Here is a 10,385-nt window from a genome sequence, read left to right on the forward strand (position 1 = left end):
CCTTTTTCTAAGTGAAAAAGATGATCATCTTTGATAGTATTGCAATGATCTTGTTACCTGCACTGGTTGAATTCACATGGAATTATTTTCCTGCCTTGCAGGGAATTAAATGTGCTTTAAAATTATAAAGCACATCTCCTTCCAGGAGGCCTGGTGTGCTGCAGTCCATGTGGTCACAAAGAGTCAGACACGACTGAGCGACTGAACTGAACTGAACATGGATTTGTATATCATTTAATAGACATTTATACCATGCTGGGTTTTATAAATGTCTATTAAATGATATACAAATCCATGTACAATGATGCTAATATTTTTCACTGGGTCCAGAACATCTAATTGTTTGGTATCTGCTTTAAAAAAGAAAGTGAAAGTTGCTCAGTCATGTCGGACTATAGTCCATGGAATTCTGCAGGCCAGAATACTGAAGTGGGTAGCTGTTCTCTTCTCCAGGGCATCTTCCCAACCCAGGGATCGAACCCAGGTCTCCTGAATTGCAGGCAGATTCTCTACCTGCTGAGTTACCAGGGAAGCCACTTTTAAAAAAGGAGGGGGGGGGAGAGGATAATGAAGTAATCAGAATTCATATTTTCTTTCTTTTTTTGGTGCACTTCGCAGCTTACAGGACCCGACCAGAGATCAAACCTGGTCCTTCGGCACTGAGAGAGTCCTAACCACTGGACCACCAGGTAAGTCCCTAGAGTTTCACTTTTAAGATAAATATTATGCTTCAAAGTGGCAACCTATTTTGTTTTTGTGTATGTCTGTGTGGTTTCTCTTGATTTTTTAAAATGTACTCTGGTGTTGTGATTTATGAGATTTTTATAGATGTATATAGATTTGATCACGGTTTCTGGCTCACAGCTTCCCAAAACTCTTGGAATTTCCTACAGATAAGAGCAGTGGGAGCATCTTTTGTTATAATAGTTGGTTGCTTGTCCTCAATTTCTGGCATTCCTTCAGAGCCATAAAGGTGAAGTGGTTGCCTTGTTATTCAGAACAAGCCCTATTCATCACAACCGGTTTCGTGTTAATGAGGTGACTTTTGGAAAGCTCCTAAGGAGGGGGACTGGTTGCCAGGGGAACCAACCTTGATTAGAGGGTTGAACTTTCAGTCCCACCCCCTGATTTTCTGGGAGAGGAGAGGAGATGGAGGGTGAATCAATCATCAATGGCCAACAAGTTAATCAGTTATATTTGTTTTAATATATTGAAACCTCTATAGAACCGAAAAGGATGGGATCTGGGGGGCTTCTCGGTGGGTGAACCATAGAGGTGCTGGGAGAGTAGGGCACTTGGAGAGGGCTTTGGAGTTCTGTGCCCATTCTCCATACCTTGCCCCCTGCCTCTCATCCAATTTGGTTGTTCCTGAATTATGTTCTTTTATAATCAGTCATTGAGCAATTAAATAAAATGCTTTTCTGAGTTTTGTGAGCCACTCCAGCAAATTAATCAAACAAAGGAGGGGGTTGTGGGAACCTCTGATTTATAGCCAGTCGGTTCAGAAGTACAGAGAATAATCTAGGCTTGCAATTAGCATCTAAAGTGGTGGGGTGGCGGTTTGATCTCTTCTGGTAGGTAGTGTCAGAAGTGAATTAAATTTGCAGGACACCCAGCTGGTATGGGGACACCCCCACCCACATGTTGTAATTGTTCTTAGAACCTTAAGAACCAAAATAGTAATTTTCATATCAACCCCAGGAGTTCCAAGCTTATTACATAAAATAAAGTTATTATTAGGATTTATACTAATATATATGATATAAATCATAAGTATAATAACTCTGTAGTATTGTGATTATATTCAGAGATAATAGTCAAGATGAGATAAATAAAATGCAGAATTAATTTTGGAGGTCATCTCAGGCATGGCCTGAGAAGGTGCAGGGCTGGAAAATCAAGGATCCTTGCTGAGTCAGGAAGTACCATAGCTGGAAGCCCAAATGCCAAACTTTGCCCTCTGCTCTGCCTAAAGCGGGACATAGCTGTCTCATTTTGTCCAATAGATGCTCCTAAACACAGAGAGGCAAGCTCTTCAGTTTCTCTTCCATTGCATTGCTAGTAAGATTGGACTGTAAAGCATTTTCTTTCCTAGAGTCAAAATAGAAAGGGAGAGCCCCACAGGAATCTGACCCCAGGAGTTTTAAACATAAAAATTCAGTTGGTAGCACTGGGTTTATAAAGCACTCCTTTCCTTCCAAGGAGAAGCTGAATCTGATCAAGCTTCTAAACTGAACTACCAGTTTAGGGGAACTAACAGATCCATGTACAATGATGTTAATATTTTTCTTGGGCTTCCCTTGTGGCTCAGCTGGTAAAGAATCTGCCTGCAATGTGGGAGACCTGGGGTTGATCCCTGAGTTGGGGAGATCCCCTGGAGAAGGGAAAGGCTACCCATTCCAGTATTCTGGCCTGGAGAATTCCATGGACTATACGGTCTATGGCATCGCAAAAAGTCGGACACGACTGAGCGACTTTCATTTTCACTTTCAGCGTTGTTAGTGTCAAACGCCAAAACTAAATTTAGTAATGAATTTGATGTCCTTTATTCAAGGGAAAACAATCTATGGAGTGAGGGTACAGTGCCTCACAAGCAGTAGACTGCTGAGGTGTGCCTGAGTGCAGTCTGACTTAGGTTTAGAATTGTGATGGGGGCTGTGCTATTGGGGTGGCCTCTATTTTGTGGGTCCCAATATACTCACTAAGCTTACCATTAGATGTAATAGACAGTCAAAGAAATGTTTATCTTCTGTTTCAGTGATAGAATTTCATTTGTTGTTGAAGTTTGGTGTTTGGTGCTATTTAAAAGAATAGAGGTACTCTTCTGGTTTGGTTTTGTTTTATACAGAACTTTCACACATCAAAGAGAAAGGTTAGTGCTCGGACCTGGTGCACTGGGAAGACCCAGAGGGATCGGGCGGAGAGGGAGGTGGGAGGGGGGATCGGGATGAGAATACATGTAAAACCATGGCTGATTCTTGTCAATGTATGACAAAAACCACTACAATATTGTAAAGTAATTAGCCTCCAACTAATAAAAAAATAAAAAATAAAAATAAAGGTTATGCCAGTCCAAAAAAAAAAAAAAAAGAGAGAGAAAGGTTAAACATGAAATAATCATTTGATGAAGAGTTATACAACCAGTAAAAACATTCTTTAGAGATTGGCACAACATCAACTACACTAAAAAAAAAAATAATAATACTTTAGAAAATGTTGGCTGACCTACAAAAATGCCCATGAAATAATATTGTATGAAGAGGAAAATATATGATATACATATTATAAAATCAATCATATTTAAAAGGCATTATACATGCAAAAAATAAGGTACAAAGTAATATACTAAACAGTTAACTCTGAGAGTGGAATAACGGGTGATTTTTGTAGCTTGTAAATTTCTATCAGGTATATATTTGAGTTATTAACAGGAAGGAGGAAAACTCCTCAAGGAATCACTCTGTTCTCTTCTTGACTACTTTATTAGATGAGAACAAGATTGTCTGTTAAGACTGTTATGAGGATTAAGTAGGACATCATGTCTAAACAACATCTGCAGCTCAGGAGCTCAAAGATTCTGGTTCTCATCCCTTCACCAAGGCAATTTCCACATTTTTTTTTTCTGTATCTCTAATTTGCAGTTACTTTGTGTTGTTATTAATTTTAATTTCTATAAATTGCATGCTTAAGCAGACCATAACTTTTGCAAGAGTATTTAATTCTTAGGTCTTAGGACTTAGATCTTAGGTCTTAGGAGTCTTAGGACTCTAGCACTTAGCAGACCTCCAGTAAGAAAATGACACTATAAATCATTGACCTGCAGGCTTGCAGGGCAGGATTTTAAGACTTACTTCCTGGACCTTATGAAAAACTAATTCAAAGAGAAGCAGTATTCTTATAAAAATCAATAAAGAGATAAGAAGAATGAGATCATCAGGGTTCTGGTTTAGCTGAGGAGACAGGCCATGGTGGTTAATTTCTCAGGTTACAGCAGGGTTTCTGCATCTCAGCACTATTAATACCTTGGACCAGAGAATGTGTGGATAATTCTTTGTTGTGGGAAAGTTTCTTGTGCATTGTAGGATGTTGAACAGAATCCTCAACCCACAAGACACCAGTAGCACCAACTTTCCTCAGTTTTGACAGCTAGAAATGCCTCCAGATATTACCAAATGTGCCTTTGGGATGAAATTGTCCCCAGTTGAGAACCACTGGGTTATAGGAAGAAGAAAAATCAAAAGTGTGATGTTCTTTTATTTCCTCTAAATCTTGTGACCAACAAAACTGCTAATGGAAGTCTATAGACAGGTCATAACAAACCAGACTTAATTTAGAAAGACGCAGTTGTGGATTTAACCACCTGAACAAAAAGGTGTAATTCTATTCTTTTAGTCCACTGCCTGTCTGTCCTAATAAGAGTGCCTTATCAAGCAGTAGGTGTCTTGGGCTGAAACCTACCAATATGTTTCAGATTCAAGGAAAAATCAAGCTGGAAACCCATAGGCAGGAGTGAAGGTCTGCTTATAAGTCAAAAATGTATATTCTGGAGCAAATTTGACTTAAGAATTAACAACTGCAATGTACAGAACTTGCTAGAAACCCATTCTGCCACTAAAGAGGCCACTGGGATTTGATACAGTGGAAGTGAAGTCTGGCTCAAACCACAAAACCACATGTCATGAAAAGATCCAGCTTTTGAAAAGCACATTTAATTGGACCAATTAACCAACAAAATACTGTTTGTAGAATGCAATTTTAGCCATAAAGTTGGCTGCCCAGTTTTAGGTAGGGTCCTGCACTTTTGTGGGTTTTACCTCCAGGAGTGCAACCAGGAGTGAATATCACATTGAAATCGTGTACAAGCCTCTGTGTCCTTGTCTTTTGAAGTAAAATGCTGACTTGTGTTAATGATTTGGATATATAAAGATGTAGAAACAAAGAATAACTATTGGGCTGGGGAGCTGCTAACAATGTAAATGGTAATTCTGCCATGTAACAGAATTATTGACCTCCCAGTTCCCTGAAAGATTAAGGCCTGATACACAATCCTAAGTTGTTTTTACAGGAAACTGACCCTCCTTCACGGAGAAGGCAATGGCAACCCACTCCAGTACTCTTGCCTGGAAAATCCCATGGGCAGAGGAGCCTGGCAAGCTGCAGTCCACGGGGCTGCAAAGAGTCAGACATGACTGGGCGACTGAACAACAAGTCCCCTTTAGCCTTTCTGCTTCATAGAATATGAGAGGGGTAAAAGGGGTAAAAAAGAATCGATGATTTTGAAATGTGGTGTTGGTAAAGACTCTTGAGAGTCCCTTGGACTGCAAGGAGATCCAACCAGTCCATCCTAAAGGAAATCAGTCCTGAGTATTCATTGGAAGGACTGATGCTGAAGCTGAAACTCCAATACTTTGGCCACCCTGATGCGAAGAGCTGACTCATTTGAAAAGACCCTGATGCTGGGAAGGATTGAAGGCAGGAGGAGAAGGGGACGACAGAGGATGAGACGGCTGGATGGCATCACTGACTCAATGGACATGAATTTGAGTAAACTCCAGGAGTTGATGATGGACAGGGAGGCCTGGCGTGCTGCAGTCCATGGAGTCACAAAAGAGTAGGACACGACTGAGAGACTAAACTGAACTGAACTGAAAAGGGGAAAAGAAGTGCTTCTGCAGGTCACAGCTCAATGATGTAGGCCCTCTCAAAAGAAACCTGAGATTTAATTATAAGATAATAGAGTGCTTCCCCACCTTATTATCTTAGCACCACATTGGCAGGACTCCAGGATAATAATAGTGATTTCAACTGAGAGACCTGTAAGATACAGACTCTACTTAAGAAGGTGTTCTGAGGGACACCTAAAGATAATACAGAAACGGAAAAATAAAAAAGAAACTAAAGAAAGCCAATGGCATATACAGTCCTAATGAGCATTAAATATAGCCAGCTCTATCCAGATTTACATAAAGATTCACAATGAAAGGCTGATTACCTTAGTTCATATTATCAGATACATGATGACCACTTTTAACAAAAAATCGTGAAGTATGTTAAAGGACAAGAAAAAAGATACATTCTGAAGACATAAAGCAACCATCAGTACCAGACTCAGATATGACACAGATTTTGAAATTATCACATAAGAAATTTTAAAATAATCATGATTAGTATATTAAGGGCTCTGTAGTATAATAAAGAATTTATCTAGTCTTCCTCCCTGGTCTCTGGTAAAGAGCTTCAAAAACCCTTGGAATTTCCTGAGTAATAGGAATATCTGTCACTTTAATGAAGCATCTGTGGTACGCCCTTTGTTAGCTTCAGGATGGGAACTGGTCACCAGAAAAGACCAACCATTTGATTATAAGGCTGGAGCTCTAGACCAATCTGACTTCCAGAGACAGGAAGGGAGCTGGAGATTGCGCTCAATCATGTGACCATCATTTATTCAATCATACCCATGTAATAGTACTCCACATAAAAACTCTGAACATTGAAGCTCCACAAGGTTTACTGGTTGATGAACACACGAATGTACTGGGAGAGTGAAATATCCTGACTACATGGGAAAAGCATGGAAGCTCTTCATCCAGGGCCCTTCTGGACCTTGTCTTTTGTGTGTCTTGTATAATAAAACATACTTCTAAGTATAGCAGTTTCAGTGATTTCAGTGAGTTACTCTAAAATGTTACTAAAACTGAAGGTTGTTCAGTCACTAAGTCATGTCCAACTCTTTGTGACCCCATGGACTGCAGCATGCCAGGCTTCCCTGTCCTTCACTATCTCCTGGAGCTTGCTCAAACTCACATCCATTGAGTCAGTGATGCCATCCAACCATCTCATCCTCTGTCATCCCCTTCTCCTCCTGCCTTCAATCTTTCCCAGCATCAGGGTCTTTTCCAATGAGTTGGTTCTTTGCATCAGGTGACCAAAGTATTGGAGTTTCAGCTTCAGCATCAGTCCTTCCAATGAATATTCAGGACTGATTTCTTTTAGGATGGACTGGTTGGATCTCCTTGCAGTCCAAGGGACTCTCAAGAGTCTTCTCCAACATCACAGTTCAAAAGCATCAATTCTTCAGTGCTCAGCTTTCTTTATAGTCCAACTCTCACATCCATACATGACTACTGGAAAAACCATAGCTTTGACTAGACAGATATTTTTCAGCAAAGTAATGTCTCTGCTTTTTGATATGCTGTCTAGGTTGGTCAAAGCTTTTCTTCCAAGGAGCAAGCGTCTTTTAATTTCATGGCTGCAGTCACCATCTGCAGTGATTTTGGAACCCCCCCAAAATAAAGTCTGCACTGTTTCCATTGTTTCCCCATCTATTTGCCTTGAAGTGGTAGGACCAGATGCCATGATCTTCGTTTTTTGAATGGTGAGTTTTAAGCCAGCTTTTTCACTTTCCTCTTTCACCCACATCAAGGTGAAATCATCATTAAAACTGAAGGGGTTGTGGGAAATGAATATTTGTGAAAATGCTATGCAGGCTGTAAATGTAAGACATCTTAAGGACACATCTATAGAAAGGGTTGCAGCAGATATTCTGGGGGCTCTGCCCTTACCCTCCTAGGACTACCTATATGCCACAGCATCCAGTTACAGGTATTTACATCTGAGGGTTTCTGCTTGACCCCAGAAGGGAGGGAAATATCTCATCTCTGGGAGCAGCCCTCAGTCAGTAAGAGATGAGAGTCAGGCAAAATAATGCCTCTGTCTAGCTTGTCAGTAGGGAGATCTCTGAGCTGTTTCTCGAAGTTCCCCAGCAGGAGTTAGCCTTCATTGCCCTCAACTGTTACCTGCTCTATGATGTGTCATTTATTAGCTTCCTGCTCTCCCCTGTCACTTCTCCTATGCATGCCTCCAGGTGTCACCTCCCAAATAGGATCTTTGTCTCAGAGTTAGTTTCTAGGGTAACCTAAGCTAAAGTAGTTTCCAAAAAAAAGACTTTCGTAGAAGCCTTTTTAATACATTGCCATAGTGAATATAGTCAAGACTGCGATTGATGGTGATAGAAGTTGTGAATATGAAATGAAAAGATGTATGTAACAGTACCGTGAAAAGATAAAGCACTCCACAAATGTGGATAAAGCACTCTCACTAATGTGAGAACATTAGTATTTTGGTTGTCATTAGAGTCCGAACCGGGAAAGCTCACTATAAAACACTGCCAGCTCACGGCTACCTATAATGGTGGAAGCAAGCAGCAGTATGAATAATACAAAACAGTAGATGACTGAAAAATTAATAACACATAGCTTCAAAGAACATTATGTGAAGTTTAAGCAGTAGTTTTCGTATTTTACTATGATTTTTTTCCAAAAATAATGTTTGTAGAGTAACATAATAACCATAAAATGCACTAGTAGAATGGAAAAAATTATAACATTTTGCAGTATTCATTTTAGATCTCTTTCTAAAAATAAGCAAAACATTACAGATACAGTTGGATTTTCTTTTATAGTCCTAGCTGTCCCAATTGCCTCTTTCTTTTCCCAGTGACACCCATACTCATTAAATTGGTGTGTACTCTTCATATTTGTGGCATAGGGAAGCAGAATTTGCCACCCTGAAATATGTCTCTGGCATACTCTTTGTCGTAAGCTGCTTATTTGCTGAGAAACAGCAGACACTGGAAGGGCACAGATAGCCCAGTTAAGAGCTGTTATTTGGTAGAAACATCTTCATTTGTAAAGGAAATCTCCATTTGTAAGGGTGTCTCTTTCTCTGTAACTGCAAGGGGTAGATGACCAAATCTTTAGAAACTCTGATCAAAGGAGAAGTCAACAACTTAATCTCAATCACAATCACCCCTGTTTACTACGATTTTCCTGGTAACATCGCACAACTGACTCTCCACCCTCAACATTCTCCTTTGTCTTTTTTTTTTTTTTTTTTTAGCTGAGGATGGTATTTAGGGTGAGGGGCTTTGGCCATTTTGGCAAGTTACTCAGTTTTCCTGGGTCTCTTCCATGCATGTGTGTGTGTGTGTGTGTGTGTGCATGTGTAGTTGTGTCTGACTTTTGTGACCCCATGGACTACAGCCTGCCAGGTTCCTCTGCCCACAGGATTTCCCAGGTAAGAATACTGGAGTGGGTTATCATTTCCTTAGGCATCTTCCTGACCTCCCATGTATATGTGTTATTAAATAATAATTCAGTTCAGTTCATTTCAGTCACTCAGTCGTGTCCGACTCTTTGCGACCCCATGGACTGCAGGCATGCCAGGCCTCCCTGTCCATTACCAACTCCCAGAGTTTACCCAAACTCATGTCCATTGAGTCGGTGATGCCATCCAACCATCTCATCCTCTGCTGTCCCCTTCTCCTGCTTCAATCTTTCCCAGCATCAGGGTCTTTTCCAATGAGTCAGCTCTTCACATCAGGTGGCCAAAGTATTGGAGTTTCAGCTTCAGCATCAGTCCTGTCTCCAATGAATATTCAGGATTGATTTCCTTTAGGATGGACTGGTTGGATCTCCTTGCAGTCCAAGGGGTTCTCAAGAGTCTTCTCCAACATCACAGTTCAAAAGCATCAATTCTTCGGGACTCAGCTTTCTTTATGGTCCAACTCTCACATCCATACATGGCAACTGAAAAAACCATAGCTTTGACTAGATGGACCTTTGTTGGTGAAGTAATGTCTCTGCTTTTTAATATGCTGTCTAGGTTGGTCATAGCTTTTCTTCCAGGGAGCAAGCGTCTTTTAATTTCATGGCTGCAGTCACCATCTGCAGTGATTTTGGAGCCCAGAAAAATAAAGTCTGCCACTGTTTCCACTGTTTCCCCATCTATTTGCCATGAAGTGATGGGACCAGATGCCATGATCTTAGTTTTCTGAATGTTGAGCTTTAAGCCAACTTTTTCACTCTCCTCTTTCACTTTCAAGAGGCTCTTTAGTTCTTCTTCACTTTCTGCCATAAGGGTGGTGTCATCTGCATATCTGAGGTTATTGATATTTCTCCCGGCAATCTTGATTCCAGCTTGTGCTTCTTCCAGCCCAGCGTTTCTCATGATGTACTCTGCATATAAGTTAAATAAGCAGGGTGACAATATACTGCCTTGACGTACTCCTTTTCCTATTTGGAACCAGTCTGTTGTTCCATGTCCAGTTCTAACTGTTGCTTCCTGACCTACATACAGGTTTCTCAAGAGGCAGGTCAGGTGTTCATGCTACACTATTACTGAGACCCAAGCATGTTGATAGCTATTAGTTGACTACGTTGACTTATCTTTGGAACCATCCTCCCTTTACTCTGAAGGAAGCATTGTGGGATACTTTTGAATAAAATAGACCAGTGGTTCTCAATTAGGGATGATTTGACACTCCACTTCCTCCCCTGTGAAATTTGGCAATGTCTGGAAATACTTTAGGTTGTCATGAGTGGAGG

The sequence above is a fragment of the Odocoileus virginianus genome, unplaced genomic scaffold, assembly GCF_023699985.2.
Source record: "Odocoileus virginianus isolate 20LAN1187 ecotype Illinois unplaced genomic scaffold, Ovbor_1.2 Unplaced_Scaffold_6, whole genome shotgun sequence".
NCBI lineage: Eukaryota > Metazoa > Chordata > Mammalia > Artiodactyla > Cervidae > Odocoileus > Odocoileus virginianus.